We start from the raw sequence: 20317 nt of genomic DNA, 5'->3' as shown, positions 1-20317 counted from the left end.
TTTTAAATAAATATCCCTAGCCCAGAGCTAAGGCAGTATAGCCCAACTAGAGGAATTTGATGGGTCAAAGATATTGCCTAGCAAAATATTGAGTTTATTGACCTAAATGAACCAGACATGCTCCTTCCCTATCCAGGTCTTGAATGACTCTATACATTCTCCTCCAAACCATTATTCTTCATAAGAATCCTGGTAGACTAAATGAGATTGATTCCCCTAGCTCAGTGTTTTTGAAAGTTGGCAGCTTTAAGATGTATGGACTTTGAAAAACACTGCCCTAACCGCTGCCAACTTGGTATTCCTCTGGTTGGCCTTGATGGCTAGGATCCCTGTACCAAACATTTGGAGAGCATCGTTTTGAGAAAAGATGAACTTGCCAAGATAACTTATCTTGCTATAAGCTTCTCGGAGTTGCCTTGAACCGTGAAATGGGAGGCAAATAAATTTGATAAACAAATTAGGATGTTGGCTGTGGCTTGGCTCCTTGTTACTTTGGGGATAGATTATTCAAATGGAATCAGCCTGTCTAATAAGGATCAGCTGTGATGAGTACTGGCGGAAGGATTCCCACCACCCACCCACTGGAAGTTATGAAGTGAGGACCTTCTCTGTTGCGGACTCTTTGCTCACCAACAGCTTGCTCTTTACCCAGAAGATCTGGGTAATAATATTTAGGAAAGTGGTAAAAAAGTATGGTCTTAGTGTGGAGAACCTGGTTAGGGAGATATTAGTATGAGAGGGCAGTGGTGTATTATGGTTGTTGATACACCTAGATTTTAAGTAGATGTTTAGGCAGATTGCTCAGACTCATATAGCATGAATGAAGACTTGGATCCAAGTCCAACCCAGCTTTAACCAACTTGATTTCCTCTAGATGTATTTGATTACAATTCTCCTAATTCCAAGATGGTAGGGTTCTTGGATATGATGGGGCAATTTCTGAACAATGGACATTATGGTAGCTGCTAAATGGCTTTTCTTCCCCCCCCCCCCCCGAATTTAAGATTATTGAATTTTATTATCTCAATGCACTTGGTCTTTTTCTTCTCTCTCTCTCTCTCTCTCTCTCTCTCTCTCTCTCTCTCTCTCTCTCTCTCTCTCTCTCTCTCTCTCTCTCTCTCTCTCTCTCTCTCTCCCTCCCTCCCTCCCTGTGTGTGTGTGTGTACGCGCGCGCACACACACACACACACACACACACACACACACACAGACGTGCACATGTGTATTGGCCAAATTCTTTGAGCTGGCACTTGTGTAGGGTCAAGCTATTTGTTCCCCTGGCTTTCTTTTAAGGGGAAGGGATCTTCACCTGAGATGGCAGATGTGAAAACAAATTCTGTGCACCTACCAAGCTACTTTTTAATTCCAGGAAGGGAAAACCTCAGTCCCTCTGTTTGTAATCATCCTCTACACATCCACATAGGAACATACACAAATATCTTCCTTGCACAGGGTGCACCCTGCTTCCACTCTAACTTTGCCCTATGTCTTATTGTGGCACTTGTGGTACTAGAATTTGAACAGGACCCCTGTCTGAATCCTGGTCCATTAAAATAAATGTACACCACATAAAAATGCAATACAGTCAACTGCACTTTAGACAATGCTAACAGGAATTATTTCCCCGTTGAAGCTGATTCTTTACATTTTTATCTTGAAGCAGCTTCAAGTGAACAACACAGGGACTATAAATTGTGGTGAGCAAACTCCCTTTGGAATCTGCCTGCTCCTCTAATGCTTTCAATGTGATCTACTGGAATTATGTATCAAAATAAGATTTGGGAAGAGGGCAATTAAAAAGAAAACAAAGTTTCTCCAAATATTAAAAGCCATTTCCTAAGAAGACGTGGAAGGTGTGCTGTCCAAAAGCATCGCAGAAGTTACTGAGAGAATTAAACTTGCGTCTTCAGTGTCCTATGGCTATTTATTAAATTATAAAAACTAAGCTTGGATCCCAAAGGGCATTTTTCCCCATTAGTGAAATATGCTTTATTTCTATCGCCCTCCAGGGCTACCAGCTCTACAGTGCATTGGCTTCTGGCTGGCCTGAGCTTGCTCAAGACAGTAATTTTTTAAAAAAAAATTTTAATTCCATTTATATCTCGCCCTTCTCCGAAGACTCAGGGCGGCTTACAAGCTTAGCAGTAGCCTTCATTCTATGTATATGCCTGCTTATTAGGGCTTTCACACACCCCTGCAAGCGGCATTATTACAAAGTCAGCTTAATTGCCCCCAACAATCTGGGTCCTCATTTTACCTACCTCGGAAGGATGGAAGGCTGAGTCAACCTTGAGCCTGGTGGGATGCGAACCTGCACTAATTGCAGGCAGCTGGTGTTACTTAAGGAGGCATTAGCCCACTGCTCCACCAAGGCTCCAATGTAGCTTATTGTATTAGAATTCAAGACACCCAAGATCCAGCTAGGTCCTGCATATGTAGCTAGTAAAGGGATCACTTGAGACTTTGGGAGCTCCTCTGTACTTGCCAGTGTATTTGGCTTAGACAGCAAGATGAGGACAATAAAAGTATGGAAGTTCAGAAAGAGCACAAGCAGTGAAATAACAATGGTTAGATTTACAACTAAAGCAGGCAGGAGTGACCAGATTTCATGTGATGTATAACCAGATGATCTTCTAAGCTTTCTCCCCAGTTATCCCTGAAAGGCTAATGCCATGCTTTTCTGCACATGCTTTTTTTTTTCCTGGAGCCACTCAAAGCACCACCAAACCACAGAGATAAGAGCCAACGGCTTGACCGTGAAGCAGAATGAAACAGCTGAGTGAGATGACAGATTTCAATGCTTAGTTCTTTTTCCATTGTCTATAAGTGTGCTAAGGTAACTTACATTTTCATATTGAGCTGAAGAACACAGGTTTGCACCCTTTTATACCCAAATGGGCATTATTTTGCACAAGGCATGAACAAAACCAGGGTAGGGTGCGCCTGCCCTCTGGAACCAGCTGCCCGTGGAGCTGAGGACCGCCCCCGACCTCCGTTCATTCCACCGGGACCTGAAGACCTGGCTCTTCGAGCTCTCTGGCCCAGGCTGAGAATTTTAATTTTAATTTTAATTGGGGGCTTTTACTTGTTCAGGGACTGTTGTAATTTTTTTAATTGTTTTTAACTTTTGTATTTCTTGTTTTAATTACCCTGTAAACCGCCCTGAGTCCATCGGGAAAGGGCGGTATACAAATCTAATTAAATAAATAAATGAATGAATAAAATCTACATTGGAACACCAGCTTGATATCAGAATGCCAGGATAATATTGTACAATCATGCAGATTGACCATCCAGTTAAACTAGTTGTGCTTAATAGTGACTCTAAGGGTTTGTTCTGTTCCAAACATATTGGCCTCGTTAAAATATTCCCTTGGAGGTTTCTTTCCTTTTTTTTTTTTTTAATCTCTTCCCAATATCTGCGCTCTTACGTTTTTAAGGGCAGCCAGGGAGAAAATAAACCTGAAGTTTTTTTTTCCTCTCCTTTAATCTCCATGCTGGAAAGGGCTTCCAGTGATATTTTTTTTCTTTTTCCTTGCCGCTGATGGCACAGGAACAAAGCCAGGGAGAAAGGTGGCAACTCTATCAAGCGGATTGTCTTTAGTGGGACAGCCCAAAATATGAACGATTGCGTTCCTAGAAGAGCTACTTCCAGTAAAAGCTGCTTTCCACCCAGGCTGCAGCCAACAATTACAAGCAGCGAGCATGTCTCTTCCAAACCCACAACGCACTCCAAAGCCTACAATAGCAGCCTTTATATCCCAGATCCCAAATGGTTGTGATTATAGGTGGAGTCACACCCAGTTTTCTGTTCCAGTTTTGGAGCTGATGCCAGACTGGTGAAAGTTTCTCTCCCTTAGCAGCTCTCCCTGGATGTACAAGTAGTCCTCAGCTTACGATCACAAAGGAGCCTAAAATTTCTATTGCTAAGCAAGGCAGTTGCTATCTGAATTTTGCCCCATTTTTACGACCTTTCTTGCCACAGTTGTTAAGTGAATCAGTGCAGTTGTTAAGTTAGTAACACAGCTGTTAAGTGAATCTGGCTTCCCCATGGACTTTGCTTGTCACAAAAGGTGACCACATGATCCCGGGACACTGCAACCGTCATAAATATGAGTCAGTTGCCAAGTGTCTGACTTTTGATTACGTTACCATGGTGATGCTGCAACGGTCATAAGTGTGAAAAATGGCCAGAAGTCAGGTTTTTTTCCAGTGCCGTTGTAACTGAGAATGAGCACTAAATGAACTGTCGAGGACTACCTGTACACACCGGGCCTGGGACAAGCCAATGTACCTTGGATTATAATGTGATGTGTGAACATGCTGGAGAAAGAAGAAGATGTGATGCTGAGCCAACCCAGTCTGATGCACAAAACTCCAAATGGCCCCAGCCAAGCCTGGCTCCAACCCCTCGCCTCCTCAGTAATATAAAGCATGATGAGGTTTCCTTCTCAAACCTCACTGAAATGAAACAGGGCTTTAATTAATGCAATATTAGAAAGTATTTGCAAATATGCACAATTTGTACAAGATGATTAATATTCAGAGTCTGGCCAGAGTCCAGGATTAAGCACTTTTAGGAAAAATATAAGTAGAGGACTTCCAGTTTTGCGTCGTGGCAATATGGGATGCTTGGAAGGCAGGGCTCTGCATTCCGTGTCCGATTTTTGCCCTGCTGGGGACCCTAAAAAGGGCCTAAAGCCGTGGTGGCAAACCTGTGGCACACGTGCCACAGGTCGCATGCAGAGCCCTCTCTGTGGGCACGTGTGCTTTCGCCTCAGTCCTAGGCCTTCAGGTGGGTTTTATAAAACTTTTTCGCTTTAGGCCTGCGCTGCCGGGTGCAAAAAAAAGAGGTTCAATCAATCAATCAATTTCAACTTCTCACGGGGGAAAAAAAAGATCGTGCAAAGTTGGAATTGGTTGATTGAACTTTTTAGTCCCACCCAGTCTGCCGTTACCACCGCAGCCATGCCCACCCAATGGGCCACGCCCACCCAATGGCCCACGCCCACCTGGCACCCAACAATACATAAGTGGGTTTTGGGTTGCAGTTTGGGCATTTGGTCTCTAAAAGGTTCGCCATCACTGGCCTAAAGTCAGCCCAAAGAGGCGATGAAGAAGGGAGAGGTATCTCATCAATCACAGAGAGACAGCAGTCTTTCCGTTCAATCTGAGAAAAGCCCTCCAAACCGGCAGGGGAGAGACGGGCTACATTCCTATGCCCAGCCATTAGCTACTGAAGACCAAAGAAGAAAAGCACCAATTAACACATCGTAAACAGCATGTTTGGAACTGGGTGAAAATATTGATCCTTTCTTTACTATTTTACAACTGAATTTCCTGGGAAAGGCTCCCAAGAAGCTAAAAACCTCTGAATGTGAACTGAAGCAGCGTTTTAATTTCTATGGGGGACAAAAATACACAATACTGAAGTGGAAGTAACATAAAGCTACAGTTCTGAAATTTGAGAACTGAGATAATTATTAAGTTTTTCTCTTTGGAAAAAAAACATCGAGGTGAAATATAAGAAATCAATTCTTTGTCTTAAGAGTGGAAAATGGATTTTGAATGACATCTAGTTGTGGATTTGAGTACAGCACTATAACTAGCTTCCTGACTGCTTGGTGACTACTAGCTTAAGGGAGAACAGCTGGCAATAAAGGAAAATATTTTGGCATACTTATCACCCTGACCTACTTATCACCTACTGAGCTTGGACTTTTAATCTCAAGAGCTGGTGGGAAATAAGGAAAAAATTGACCTTGGATTACATCTGGCTGGGAGAGACCTTTCAGCTGTTTTCAGGGAGGTTGAACATTGTGGATTATAACCTTGCTCGACTGACAATTTTTGGATGCCTGAGACAAAGGATCACTATAAAATATTGCTTTTGGGACTGGACCTGTATTCTGGAATCTATTGGATTATAAAGGCTACATATAAAGACCAGAAAGCTAGAGCAAACTTTGCTCTACTCTTACTGAGACTGGTGATATTAGAGGATCTCCAAAAATGATACCTCAAGAAAAAACAAACACCTTCCAGAAGGAAATATACTCTACGCTACAACTAATTCACCAAACAATTGTTGTATACAAAGAGGACATAAAAAGAAATCTTAATGAGACTAAAAATAATTTAGATAATATAAATGAGCAAATCTCCAAATTAAATCTACAACTGGAAAGTTCTGAGACAACGACTACAAAGTATGAACAAATAAACCAGAGATTGGAAGATGAAGCAGAGGAATTGGACTTAGAGATGGAAAAGATGAAAGAAGGGAACTATAAACTGCCATACATAAATAAAATACTGCAAGACTTACCCATAACAATGAAAATGCAAAAGACCCTTTACCTTTTAAGTCTGCAAGATTTACCTAATGACAAGGAAGAAGATTTCGGGGAATGGAACATAGAGCTGTCAGGGCAAATGTTGCAGTTAGGGAGACAAAAGATGAGGGGAGAAATTGAGGGAGAAGGAAGGTGGGAGTTGTTTAAGGAACATAAATAGGCAGAATCCCCCCCTCCCGCAAAATACCCTACCTAAATTGTCTTCTTCATACCAAGCAACTTTCAATAACATAGAAAGAAAATTCCTGGGTGATTTAATTGCCTTGGGTTGGAAAACTACTTGGCAAAGAAAGAAAGCGAGAGTTAGATTTAAAAAATAGAAGATTTGACCTATTAGAGGGGGCATGATATGTTTAAATACTTGTTTGAATATGATTAAAAGAATGGATGACCCTTAGATATAATTAGACTTTTATAATGAAAGATATGATTTAGAATTAAAATAGTATTTTTTTCTTCTTTTGATATAGGAAATATGAAAATAAGAGGAGGATTGGTTTGAATAATTTTTTTAGCTATATAAATGTAATTAATATTGAGAAAATCATAACTGACAAAGATACTTTAAATATTGATGGGAAATCAAATGTTAACAAGAGCACAATAAACAGGATATTGATTTATGAATTGATATTATTGTTATTTGTATAATAGTAATAAAATATGATGAAGATGTTTATATCTAACTTGGTATACATCAATAGTACCAAGAATTGTAATTGTGTAATGAGGGGAAAATGGAAAAATATGGGGAAGAAAGGAGGATCAGGGAAAAAATATATAAAAATAGTATTTTGGAATCCAGAGTCATGCTGGCAGATGGTGAGTGAGAAGTTTGATTTTTATTATGTTCAGTATTGGGAGATAGGATTTTGTTACTCTTGTTATTCCACATGAGAAGGATAGGCTTCAAAACAACACAACAAATTAAGTTCTAAAATGTTGGACTTCAAGCAGCCTCAATGCTCTGAAGCATGTGAGTATTGGGGGAGGATAAAACCTACATCTTGGTGTCCTAGTTAAACTACCTTACTCCTATGCTGCTCCAAAAATGGTAAGGGAGCAGTGTTGTCTGTAGGAGAAAGGTTTGGGTATGTGATATGACACTCTCCAGCACACTCCTCCCATACAGGTAGTCCTCAACTTACAACAGTTCATTTAGTGGCCGTTCGAAGTTACAACAGCACTGAAAAGAGTGGCACATGACCAGTTTTCACACCTATGACCATTGCAGCATCCCCATGGTCAAGTGATCAAAATTCAGACACTTGGCAACTGACTCATATCTGTGATGATTGCAGGATCATGTGATCACTTTTTGCAGCCTTCTGACAAGCAAAGTCGATGGGGAAGCCAGATTCACTTAACAAGCTTGTTACTAATTTCACAACCACAGTGATTCACTTAACAACTGTGGCAAGAAAGGTCGTAAAATGGGGCAAAATTCACTTAACCAATATTTATTTTTTATTTATTTTTTATTTTAATTCCATTTATATCCCGCCCTTCTCCGAAGACTCAGGGCGGCTTACAAGCTTAGCAGTAGCCTTCATTCTATGTATATGCCTGCTTATTAGGGCTTTGCCCCCCCCCCCCGAAGCAGCATTATTACAAAGTTGGCTTAATTGCCCCCAACAATCTGGGTCCTCATTTTACCTACCTCGGAAGGATGGAAGGCTGAGTCAACCTTGAGCCTGGTGGGACTCGAACCTGCACTAATTGCAGGCAGCTGGTGTTACTTAAGGAGGCATTAGCCCACTGCTCCACCAAGGCTCTAACAGAAATTTTGGAGTCAGTTGTGGTTATAAGTCAAAGACTACCTGTAGTTCAAAAGCCCAGTCCTGATTAAACCATGTTTCCTCGTTTATAAAAACAGGCTGGGTTTCAGAAGGGATTAAGATCCACCCACAGTCTTTACCATACTAGCTGTCATTACTTGGCAGATTCAGAAAATTATAGTTCTTCCATTGTCATTGTCATTGTTTATGGTGTGACAGATTGATTGTGCCATCAAGTCATGTTTTACTCCTAATGACCACATAGATAGATTTGCTTCAAGAAAATCTATCCCTAACCTGACATTTTAAGTCTTCCAATAGTGCACTCATTGCCACTGTGCATTCTCTATGACTGTTTCTCAAACTCACCAAATTTAAAATGTTTCGACTTCTATCCCTGGAATTCCCCAGCATTGCCGAATGAGGAATTCTGGGAGTGGGAGTCCATGCATCTTAAAATTGCTGAGGTTGAGTAACACCGCTCTATGGTAAAACAGGTCACCTTGAATCTCCTTCTGATGCCACATCCAATCAGTGAAGCATCCCTCCGTGGGAGGGTGTGGTTTTTTGCGAGCAGGACCCATATGTGGCTTTTGAATGGCATAGTTCAAAAAAGGAGATGGGGCCAGGGCAAAAAATTAATGTGGAATTCATTTCATTTAAACCTTATTAAAATGTATGAAATATGTTTAAAAAGTTCTTCCCATGTGTATTTAATAATTTTCCCCTGTCATTTTGAAACCAGACTTGGCAACACTGCCTTTTGAACTGGCATGACCCTAGCAGCCCCCTTAAACATTTGTAAATGTACCTCTCTCTTTTTCAAGTTTGCTTTTCCTTCTGATCTTCCCTTTTGTGAAAAGTCAAAGTAGATGAGGTCAGTTAACTAGCAACTATGTAAATCACATTTAAATACACATTATGCAACATCTGTGGTAGAGGGTCTCAAAATGGCAGATGCAAATATATGATTAAAGACCTGGCCCTTTTTAAGTCACACCTCTTTTTTGAGCACATAATCAAAGACTCCACCTTGACTTTTTTAAGTTCCTCCCCCACAGTTGCCCCTGAATATATTGCAAGTATGGAAGCTCCCAATTTTGACAGATCTTTGCAATGTCAATCTGGATTTGAGGCCTATTTGCATTGGAGGAAAATTTCTCAATTACTCCAGTAGCTATTTTTTTTCCTAACAGGCATGGGTGGTAGTGGGACTAATACAGTTTAGGATCACTATAGATGTCAAAGATCATACTAGAGGTGGACAACATATTGAGCACCTGGCATTCTTTAAGGTTTCCTGTGGGATTCAGACTGACCACACTGGGGTTAAAGTGGGCAACACTTCACTCACTGTCTTCCTCAGTGTGGTACAGCTCTCAGAAAAAGGACAAACAGTTGATCAATCCACAATTGGAAGCCTAACTATTTGGGAGAAGAGTATTTGGGGGAGGGAGGGGAATGAATGATTTAGTTAAAAGTAATGTTGATTTTCAAAATCATTTTGTTAGGCATGCCATCTTGAAAGTTTGGAATGAACATAAGACAAGATGGACTCCTGAAGTTCCTTTATGATTGTCACCCCAAGAAGCATTTTTCAGAAGAGAAATAATAACATCACAGCCTGGATTGTCTTATGCTCATTTATTCACTTTTTCTGAAGGAGAAGCTAAGTTAAAAACCAGAGAAAATCTGGAAACGGAAGACCATGTTTGTTAATGATTTGTTTATTCACAGTTAATAATGAAGACCTCCTCTTCCCTGTCGCACCATCCCAAGCTCAAGGATCCCATTCTTGCAGGTTTCTGTTTAAAAAGCCATTCATGCAATTGTTAATTGTGCAACTACCACGGCAGCTCGCTGGGCCCTATCTTCTCCACCCAACTTTTCTACTATAATTTAGCTACTAAAGCTGAAAAAAAGGAAAATGGTTTGATCATTTGCAAGGCTCAAGACCTCTGTCTGTTCACTAAGACCTTCCCCCACTTTGAAGTTTACAGTGTATCAACATAATGCCCTGACAATGCTAAATGTTACCCCTTAAACACATGATCCTGGCCTTGTCTAGTACACAGTCCAGAACCTCAACAATCTTATGTTGTCATTTCATGTGTCAGAATGGCAGTACAATACGTACTTTGGCTCCTAGAAGCAGGAGTGTTATGTTGGCAAGTTTGGTTCAGTTGTTAGTTTTTGCAGCATATCACCTCTTTTTTTATTTTAAAGGGTAGACTGGGAGGAGGGATGTTCCCCACTATTTCAAGAAGTCATCATTCAGCTGCAGTGATACTATTGGTCCCAACTCCTGCTAGTCAACTTGTCCCACCCTTTACCTGCTCAAGAACTGCTTGTTATCCAATTTAAATGACAGCCCTGAATCTGACACTGCCCCATCACAGCCCCTACGTATATAGAATTTATAGTCCTTTACCACCCAAGATCACCAAGCCAAAGTTACCAAGATGTTGTAGGCGTGGCCACATGTGGGTTTGATGTGTGTTAGGTGGTACAGATATCCTTCTTCCATCTGGTCACTCTGCACTGACTGTTCTGTTTCTTCATTCCCTACCTATCCTTGGAGCCTTGGTGGAGCAGTGGGCTAATGCCTCCTTAAGTAACACCAGCTGCCTGCAATTATTGCAGGTTCGCATCCCACCAGGCTCAAGGTTGACTCAGCCTTCCATCCTTCCGAGGTAGGTAAAATGAGGACCCAGATTGTTGGGGGCAATAAGCTGACTTTGTAATAATGCCGCTTGGGGTGTGTGTGTGAAAGCCCTAATAAGCAGGCATATACATAGAATGAAGGCTATTGCTAAGCACATTGTGCTTAGATTGTAAGCCGCCCTGAGTCTTCGGAGAAGGGCGGGATATAAATGGGATTAAAATAAATAAATAAAAATATCCAAATTGTAATCTATTTGATCTTGCTCAGTTAATTAAAAAAAGTTATAGACACATTTTCTGACTGGAAACCATTATGTACTTTATTATGCTAAAAACCTAAAAAAATAAATTTGTGATTTATGGGTTTGAGAAATAGCAAGGGCAGAATATGGAAAGAAGACAGTCACAATATAACTCTAGAGAGAATAAAATATAAATGCATTTACTGTAACTGCTGTAAAGAAGATCGGAAACTGCTTTTTTTACATACCCTTTTTTTCTTCTTTCTTATCTACCTTTTTCTCTTTTATTTCTTGCTTATTTACTTATCGCTTTACTCTTTTGTTCTTTAAATTATTTTTACTCCATAAAAGGTCTCTTTCGTTGCTCTTTTTTACTCTGTAAAAAAGTAATAGTACAAAAATACTGTAGGCACATTTTTATGATTGAGGTTTGATTTCCTGTAAGTTTCTTCATTGCATTGCATACCGTGTGCAATGCCCAGACAGGATGTCAGAAGAAAAGCAGACAACCTGGGAAAGCCAAAGCAGAGTCTTGCAATTAAAGAATATCTTGGACCCACCCTATTCAGGCTGAAGTCCTCTGGCTGGTAGTTGCTTACTAATGACTTGCAAAGCCTGAGGGTCTGGAAAGAGTGTGCATGCAGCTGGAATTGCTGCAGATGTAGGATAGGAATTGGTGATGCAAACAGCCAAGGTTAAAATGGCATGATTTTATTCCAACTCAAGTGGGGGCAGGGATATCGCAGGAGAAAGGGCCCAGAAAGGGGGGGGAGGGGAAAGAGCTATTCCAGAGACCAGACCCATGCTGTGAATGTCAAAGTAAGAAGTAATAAGATTTGAACTTTCTCATCAGCCTTGAGAACTGGCAATACAAAAATTCTCTTTTCTTTCTTGTTTGTTTAACTTTTAACACACTTTGACAGCAATAGGGAGGAATGTTATAAGGAATGTGATATAAAGAAATGTAAATATAGGAGCTTTCCAAACAAAGGGGGTTTTTTGTGTGTATTTGCCCTATTTCTTGGAATATTATTCTCCAGCGAGTGTGTGCATACACAGATGTGTGCACAGACTTTATTCTCTGCCTTTAGAATATGCCTGTGTTTTCCCACTGCTTTGTTGGCCTTTTTAATTGTGACAAAAATGATCTTCTACGGATGGAAACATGGAATGTGGCTGCGACTTGCAATTTTATTGCTGATTTCTTCACTAACTCTGCTTGTCAGAAGCTGGCTATGAAGCATGGAAATAGCAATCGTGTATTCACATGATGCTTCATGGGTCATAAATGCTGGCTGATTGCAAACACCCACATCTCAAGCAACATGAGGTTGCTCTGACAGTCGTAAGTTACTTTTTCAGGGCCACTGTCACTTTGAATGGTCACTAAACAAGGCAGTCATTAAGTGAGGACTATTTGGAAGCTGCCTCAGGAGAATTGTAAAGGAGGCCTTTTAGTATTACCCACCAAAAGCCAATGGTTAGCTATTCCAACTTTTCCTCTTTAGCAGCTCTGAGATGGAAAGCAGAGCAGGAGAAAATCTTGGTGTGTTCCAGATATAAAAAGATGATTATGCAAAGTGGAGAAGTCTGCAGCACCCCTGGATTGAGTGACTTTTAATTCAACCTTAGCCAAGGCACAGACTCCTGGGCTAACTGGAAGTTCTCCCTTGCACTCTTGATGCCCCATTGCAGGGCTATTTTGCAATTCTTATTAATTTCAATGACACTTTCTCAGCAGCCTTTCGGAGTGGAATGTGCTCTCCCTGACTGTTAATTAGAGCATGTCGGGGTGGATTTCCTGCAACCAATAATCTTGGACCAGCATTTGAACATGTTCACATCTTGGCCCTGATCTTGCAGCTTTCCCCCAAACATCATGCAGTGCTCTACATGAGGCTGTCAATTACAGGCATTCCCTCTGCGGCTGCCAGTGTGCCAGAGCCAGATTCTGCTTTTCATGAATACAGGAGAGGAGTTTTGGTTCCCCCTCATCTGCACTCCAGCTCAGCAAACGGCTCCACCCATTCCAACATAAAATATCAAAACTGGGGCTTGCCAATCCTGGCTTTCAAATAATTTGGCTTCTTGTCTGTACAAAATACTCATTTAGGATCTGAACTTTATTTTTAACAAAGTGCCAGTTGGAAGACAATGACAACGTAAGTGTACCAGCAACCAGCTGGCAGAGACACCTGAATATGCCAGATTGCAGTCATTGGGGGGCGGGGGGGGGGAGCATGTTGAAAAGGGAAGCTAAGTTGCTCCGGTGGGATGAAAGGAACCATTAAAAAAATAAATGCAGATCAATTTTGTTGTTTCACATCTCCTGCATGAGGCTTGCTTTGGACCTTTCTTTGCTGCTACGCTGCAATGTTCTGCATCCGTATTGGAGTCGGCAAGAAATTATACCAGCATAACATTTAGTATTCCCACTGCTGATCCCCATCCTGGCTCCGTTGGGCCTACAGTATTTCAGAAACATTGCAGTCCCTTGATTCCCCCGCCCACTCCAAGGCATGAGGGGAAAAGCCTCCTGGATTTTATACATCTTGAAGTTGCCCTTAAGAGGTAGTCCTCAACTTACAACCACAATTGAGTCCAAAATTTCTGTTGTTGAGACATTTGTTAAGTGAATTTTGATAACCTTTCTTGCCATGGTTGTTAAGTGAATCACTGCAGTGGTTAAGTTAGTAACACGGTTAAGTGAATCTGGCTTCCCCACTGACTTAGCTTGGTCACAAAAGGTGATCACAGGACCCGGGACACTTCGACTGTCATAAATATGAGTAGGTTGCCAAGTGTCTGAATTTTGATGCCAGAACAGTCATAAGTGTGAAAAATGGTCATAACTCACCTTTTTTGTGTGCCGTTGGAACTTTGAAAGGCCACTAAATGAACTGTTGTAAATTGAGGACTATCTGAATATAGGGGGAGGAGGGGGATGTGCTAACCCAGGTACACCTCAGGATGTCTCAATCCATCTTATATTAAAGGCTGGAAACAAAATGAGGATGAGGTCATGGAGATGCAACAAAACCAAGATTCTTTTCATCTTGATGAGGTACTATTTTGCAACTCTTATTATGTTTGCATCATGGTTAGGTACAATTGGGACAAAGAATTTCATGGCTCCCCTGTGGGGGAACCATTTCCAGGTGACACCATAGAAAAAGAATAATGAAGCGTATCTCTGAGTTTCAAGAGACAATTTTGTGATGCATGTGTGTGTGATGGGAAACGAACAGGTGGTAGCTTAATGGAGGTACAATTGCTTTCCAATTTCAACTGGTATTGCCAATTAAAAATGTTGAATAGGAGGCCTTGTAGAAACTGTAGGAATTGTGGTAAATAATAATAGGACAAGTGGACTAATAATCAAAAAGATTCCTGTACTTTCAAACTATATTTCCTTTGCTTTCTGAATGAAAAAAGAAATCACAGCTGGCAACATTCCTTGAGTTGTTTACTTGTTACTTGGATTATTCCTTGTTAGGATATCCTGTGAGTCCATAATCATGTATTGCTCATCAAGAAATGATACTTATCTAACTGATTTCATGCGAATTGTGTGCATGTTTGAATCAGTCCCTAAGCCTATGCAACTCACAAGTTCTTATGAAGAAAGAAGGAATGACGCCTCCCCACAAGCTCTTGAGGGAAAGGTGGAATATATATGTGTGATAAATAAATCAGCGTGAAATTTGACATATCATGAGAATGATGTAATGAGACTCTGCTCATATTGGATAAAGAAACTTGTCACCATTTCTTGCTTTGTTAATGACTTCCTCCATTCTGAACACATACTACTAATACTCAATACATTTTCTTCGTCTGTAGGACGTTCAGTCTGAAATTCTAGGCATGCTTACCTGTACTTATACTTAACAGGGCTTTCTTTGAGTTGACAAACCTAGATCAACAGTCTCAGCCTATTGCAAGGGAGAGTGTACAATTAAAGCACTCACTTTGTAGATTCAGTGTCCCTGGCCTTTTCCTCCCTAAAGGTAAAGGTAAAGGTTCCCCCACACATGCGTGCTAGTCGTTTCTGACTCTAGGGGCCGGTGCTCATCTCTGTTTCAAAGCCGAAGAGCCAGCGCTTGTCCGAGGATGTCTCCGTGGTCATGTGGCTGGCATGACTAGACGCCAAAGGCTCACGGAACGCTGTTACCTTCCCACCGTAGTGGTCCCTATTTTTCTACTTGCATTTTGACGTGCTTTCGAACTGCTAGGTGGGCAGAAGCTGGGACGAGTAACAGGCGCTCACTCTGTTACGCGGCACTCGGGATTCGACCCGTGTGTGACTTCCTCCCTAGTGACTTGCAATACCTTATAGTGGTAGCCATCATCACTGTGCTGTTAATAAAGCCTGCCTTTGTTACCGTTGTACTACAAATCATAATGCTTGGATGAGGCTGAAAGTCACTTGTGAAGAAAGGCAAATTTTAATTCCAAATTAATTGCTACTTAAAGCCTCTAAGCTGGGACACTGGTTCCAGTGTCACCTCCCTCATTCTTAGTCATTGCACCACAGCAATATTTTCCTTATTCCTTTGTTAGCTTTATAACCCACTTGCCTACCAGGTCAGGAGATCAAGGCGACCTGCATAGCACTCCTGCCTCTCAGATTTACTCCCAGAAAAGCAGTCCTGTGAACCTGCCAGATTGCAGGGATCTGTTAAAGAGGTCCAAACAAAACACAATGCCATAGAGATATTGTATGCCTAAAAAATCCCCTAGAACAGTGGGAAAGAACATAGGACTGAGATATTATGTATACGCCTGACAAATTGGTTTCTCCCCTATGATGTAAGGAGACAGGAAAGATGGGGACAGAATTCAAGTGTCAGGATCATTCAGGACTATGGCTGCCAGCTCAGAGTGGTGGATGCTGGAATCTATTCAGGTCTCCTGATTCCAGGCATGACATTTTGGCCTTTGGTACAATAATGGGAGAAGGGGAAAGGATGGCGAAAAACAAGTACAGGGTTGTCTATGGAGATTCTCAGTCATCCAGGTCATAGTTATCCCAAAGATGCTTTTTCACAAGGCAACTGGACTTTCTTGTTTTTCTTTGAAGATGTTTTGTTTCTCATCCAAGAAGCTTCTTCAACTCTGACTGGATGGTGGGGAATGAAAGGATTTGTATTCCTTGCAGACAGCTGTACATTTGCATTCTTTTAGTGACTCATTAAAGTGATCTGGAGGCTTATCTGTGTCTTCAGGGTCACTTGAGTAGTGCAAATGGGTGTGGAGCCTTTTGGGAACTGTTGAAAGGACTGTACTGTAGACTGGAGATAGATGATGTTGGATCCCCCCCCCCTCTGTTGAGAGAGGGCTGTTCTATTTTGACATAGATGAAAGAGGGGTCAAAGAGGCCATCTATGTCAAAATTGAACAACCCGCTCTCAACAGAGGGAGAGGGATCCAATATCATCTATCTCCAGTCTACAATATAGTCCTTTAAACAGTTCTAAGATGGCTCCACACCCATTTGCACTACTCAGGTGACCCTGAAGACACAGATAAGCCTCCAGGTAGCTTTAACGACTTGCTAAAAGAATGCAAATGAACAGCTGTCTGCAGAAGTATAAATCTTTCCATTCCCCACCATCCAGTCGGAGCTGAAGAGGCTTCTTGGATAAGAAGCAAAACCTCTTCACAAACACACACACACACACACACACACACACACACACACACACAAAGACAAGAAAGTCCAGTCGTCTCAGGAAAAAGCATCTTTGGGATAAGTACAGGATTGACTGACCAACACAGCTCTGGAACAATCAAATTAAAAATTAGAAGCTGGGGGGGCAAGGGGGGAATGCCACGTGCTACGGGTCAGAGGAGCCCGTGTGGCTTTGACATCTGTGGTTGTGTGGAGCCAGCTTGAGGATTCTAATGGCAGGCAGTGGGTCATGCCTGCCAGCTCAGCAAGGAGCGGGCTGCCAAGGAAATTGCACAGCCAAGAAAGGCAGAATTGGCGCAAGGATGCAGACTTGGCAAGCAGGCATATAGTTTTTCTCCCAGGCAGCCTTTCCTCCACAAGCCCAGCTAGATCTGCTCTCCCAAAAATGGAGGCAGCAGTGAGGAGCTGTGTGCTTCCTGCATCTGTTGGCCTAAGCACTTCTGTCACTCCCCTCTTCCCTTCTCTGGGAAAGCCACCCCCTCTTCCCTATCTCCCATTTTAGCTGGATGCCTCTCCTGTGTTAACCTTGGATAGCCTCTCTTAATTTTCTCCCTCTTGTTCTCTCTTTCTAACATCTATAACCATCTTTCCAACATCTATAACCATCTTCTCCACCTCCCTTTTGCTTGATCCGCTAAAAGGTTTGAGGAGGCTTTGCTTCAATTGGCAGACATTGTGGGTTTCCTATCCCCCTGGGGCCTCCTTGTATAATTGCTTCCAAGGGTGGGAATAGGAAGCTCTTGGAGACATTGCTGGCTTTGCAGTCCTGGTTTGCAAACATTTATGCTGGCTATGAATGAAAAAAACTCTTCCAGTCTGTTCTGCTCATGTTTCGACTCACACTGGACAAATCCAAGACAGCTGAGTTCAGTCATTCTTGGATTTAAGAATTTTTTTTTAAAGTGCAATGCTAAATTGAGAAATTACAGAGGTGAATACAGGGCTTCTCTGTATCCCCTTAACAAGAGATGAGGGTCTCAATGTTACCCCCCTGGCAAGATAGGCAGCAAATAAATTGAACAATACATATCCGTCTCTATATTCTCCGACTACGGTACCAGAAAGATCTGGTGCTGATTGACGAGGAAAGACAAAATCCAGAAGAGTGCCAAATCAAAGAACAGCAACAACACAGAAAGATGGACAAATAAAAGTGCTCTTTTATAGCTTTCAAACCCACGTTTCATTTAAGGAAGCTGTTCCCACAAGATGGAGCGGGAGGCTAAATGACTCCACAAGGGGCTTACTTAGATGGTGGGGAAGGCAGTGACTTGGAAGCTAGTTAAAATTGCCATGACCAGAGGCAGTACAGCTCTGAATAGGAGAGGTTGAAGGAAAAACATCAGGGAAAGGTAAGTTTCTGCCCTTCTGGCGAGTTTTCCAGAGTCCTCTAGCTGCTCCTGGGATATTTGAGAGAGATTCTGATCATATCTGGACCAAAAGGCGCTCCTCCCATGGCGATCTTGCATAGCCTGAAAATGGCGCTAGAGGGCGCTAGAGTCAACGAGCAGGTCTGAGCACCTAGGACCTAGGCTTCTCTTTTCATGGGAACTCAAAAAGACCCCTTTGGAGCTGCATTTCCCCCAAAATTCACCCTTTGTTTTAATTTTAATTTACTACTTTGCAAAGCTTGAGAATGGGAGATTGCATCTACCCCTGAGATGGAAAAACACCACAAGCAAAAGGAATAAAAAAAAGAGCTAAATCCCATGAAAAGCCCTGCTTTAGAAAAAAACCTGGTACTTTCAGCTCACTTCTCTCTTTTGGACACAAGGAGTTCCAACTTTCTTTGGGCATGGCCACCTTTGATATCTTAGTTAGATAAATGCAAATACAGATTCAGCTACAATTCCATACTTCAGCTTGGTTGATTATGGGAACCGTTGAGGATCACCCCAGCCAGTTCACCGTTGCAGAAAATCTATGGCTAGAAATGATAAAACCCATTTTCAGGGATCTCTGCTCCCACAAATGTTGGGATCTAAGGCAACAACATAGATGAACACGCACAACGTCCATTTCTCCTCACTTCCTCAAGGCTGAACTTCCCACTGAATCAGACCTTGTGGCTTCAGAGTCGTCCTGTCTCCTACTCAGTCGGGCATAAGTGCAGACCAAACACTGTTTGAGATGACAGTCCCAAATTCCTTTCTTAGTAGGGTTTGAGCCATCCTTAAAAAAAATGGGGGACACACCATAAGGGACCCTGAATAATACATGGTTGGTTGTTGAGATCAGCACAAGAGAGGTTCCTTGTGTTACACACCTATGGTAGTTCCTTTCCAGCTACCATGTAGGGGGTTCCCTAAAAGCTCTTCCAGGGAGCAAGAATGAAACAATCGAATAAATCTTACAAGGTTAGGCAGCTGCCAAGTTGATGAAAAGAAACCGGAGAATAAGGGAGCTTAAGAGCAAGCTGTTAACAGTAGGGTTCTCATCAGTTTACAGGGAGGGGGAGCAAAATGTGGGGAATGACGACTGGAGAGAGCAATTCCACCACTTATGCACACGCGAAATGTATGCGGCTGGAGAAAGGGTGGGTTAGAAGTAGACATGTAGGACTCTTACAACTTATTCCTGAGAGCGTTAAGAGGAGTGATCTCTAAGAGTTAGAGCAGGAGGGGAGACAGTGATGGGACAGTAAATGGAACAGAGTGGATTTTTTAAAAAGAAAAAATTAGGAAGGAGGAAGTTCTGATGGGGTTTAGAGTAACAGAACACTGCGGCTTAAAAGTTGAGGGGGAGAGCAAGGGATCTAAAAACCCAAATTCCCAGTTTCTGCTGGTTCCATGGCTGAAATTCCTGTGTGGTCCACTGCGTTTAATCCATTTGCCCCAAAGACTCTCCAAGAGAGAGAACAAAACAAAACAAAAAACTTTGGAAGATGAGTTGGGAGAGGAAAAATGAGAAGGAAAAAATAAAATGTACCTTCAGATCGGAGTTTTGGTCCTCGCAATCACACCTGAAGCAGATCTTTCTTCTCTACCCAAGCGCCTTCTCCTTGGCCGCCTTGCTAAAGTCCGTCTTTTTTCTGTTCCTCTGCTGGTTTTTGGTATGTTCTTTTTCTCTCCCCCCCCACCCTTTGCCAGCAGACTGAAGCTGAGTGTGTCAAGCCCTTCACAGGACTGAAGGAGGCTGTACTGTACTAGAGGGGATTGAAAGGGGTTGACTTCCTTGTAGGCAAGCTGGTTTCAATGAGGTACAGAGCTCACACGCATGCACACACACACACACACACAAATGACTTCAGGGGCTGAACCATCATGTGGTTTCCATCAACCACCTGCCAAAAATGGGGGGGGGGAATTAAAAGAGAGAGAAAAAAACTGCTCAACCTCAAGGATGGAAGTTTTCAGCCACTTCTCTCCTCTACTCCAAAATGACAGACTTTTTTTTTCCTCCCCTCTTCGTTTCAAAGTGGTCACAAGAGTTAGTGGGTTGGTAGGACAGCAAGGAGACAAAACTGCCTCCCCCCCCCAAAAAAAAGAAGTTGGATGGGGGAGGGGGACAACACAACAAAAAACCTCTCTGACTTGGTGGCGCCAGAAAGGATGGCTTTTGTGTTGGTTTAAGGCCATGCAA

At 42.1% G+C, this 20317-nt stretch overlaps 1 protein-coding gene across 2 annotated transcripts in view; it reads right to left on the bottom strand.

The window, feature by feature from the left end:
* The window catches only part of BGN (biglycan), a 67200-nt gene extending 47280 nt beyond the window's left edge, over positions 1-19920 (bottom strand). Inside the window, exon 1 of one of the 2 annotated variants that reach the window (XM_081318819.1) lies at positions 19664-19920. The gene's annotated coding sequence lies outside the window, so the exon portion shown is untranslated. The remainder of the gene's footprint in view (positions 1-19663) is intronic. The other variant, XM_081318820.1, reaches the window with a different exon arrangement.
* Between the last annotated feature and the right edge of the window lie 397 nt (positions 19921-20317).

The sequence above is a fragment of the Vipera berus genome (assembly GCF_964194415.1).
Source record: "Vipera berus genome assembly, chromosome: 2".
Lineage (NCBI taxonomy): Eukaryota > Metazoa > Chordata > Lepidosauria > Squamata > Viperidae > Vipera > Vipera berus.
This window is presented reverse-complemented; position numbering and strand designations above follow the sequence as displayed.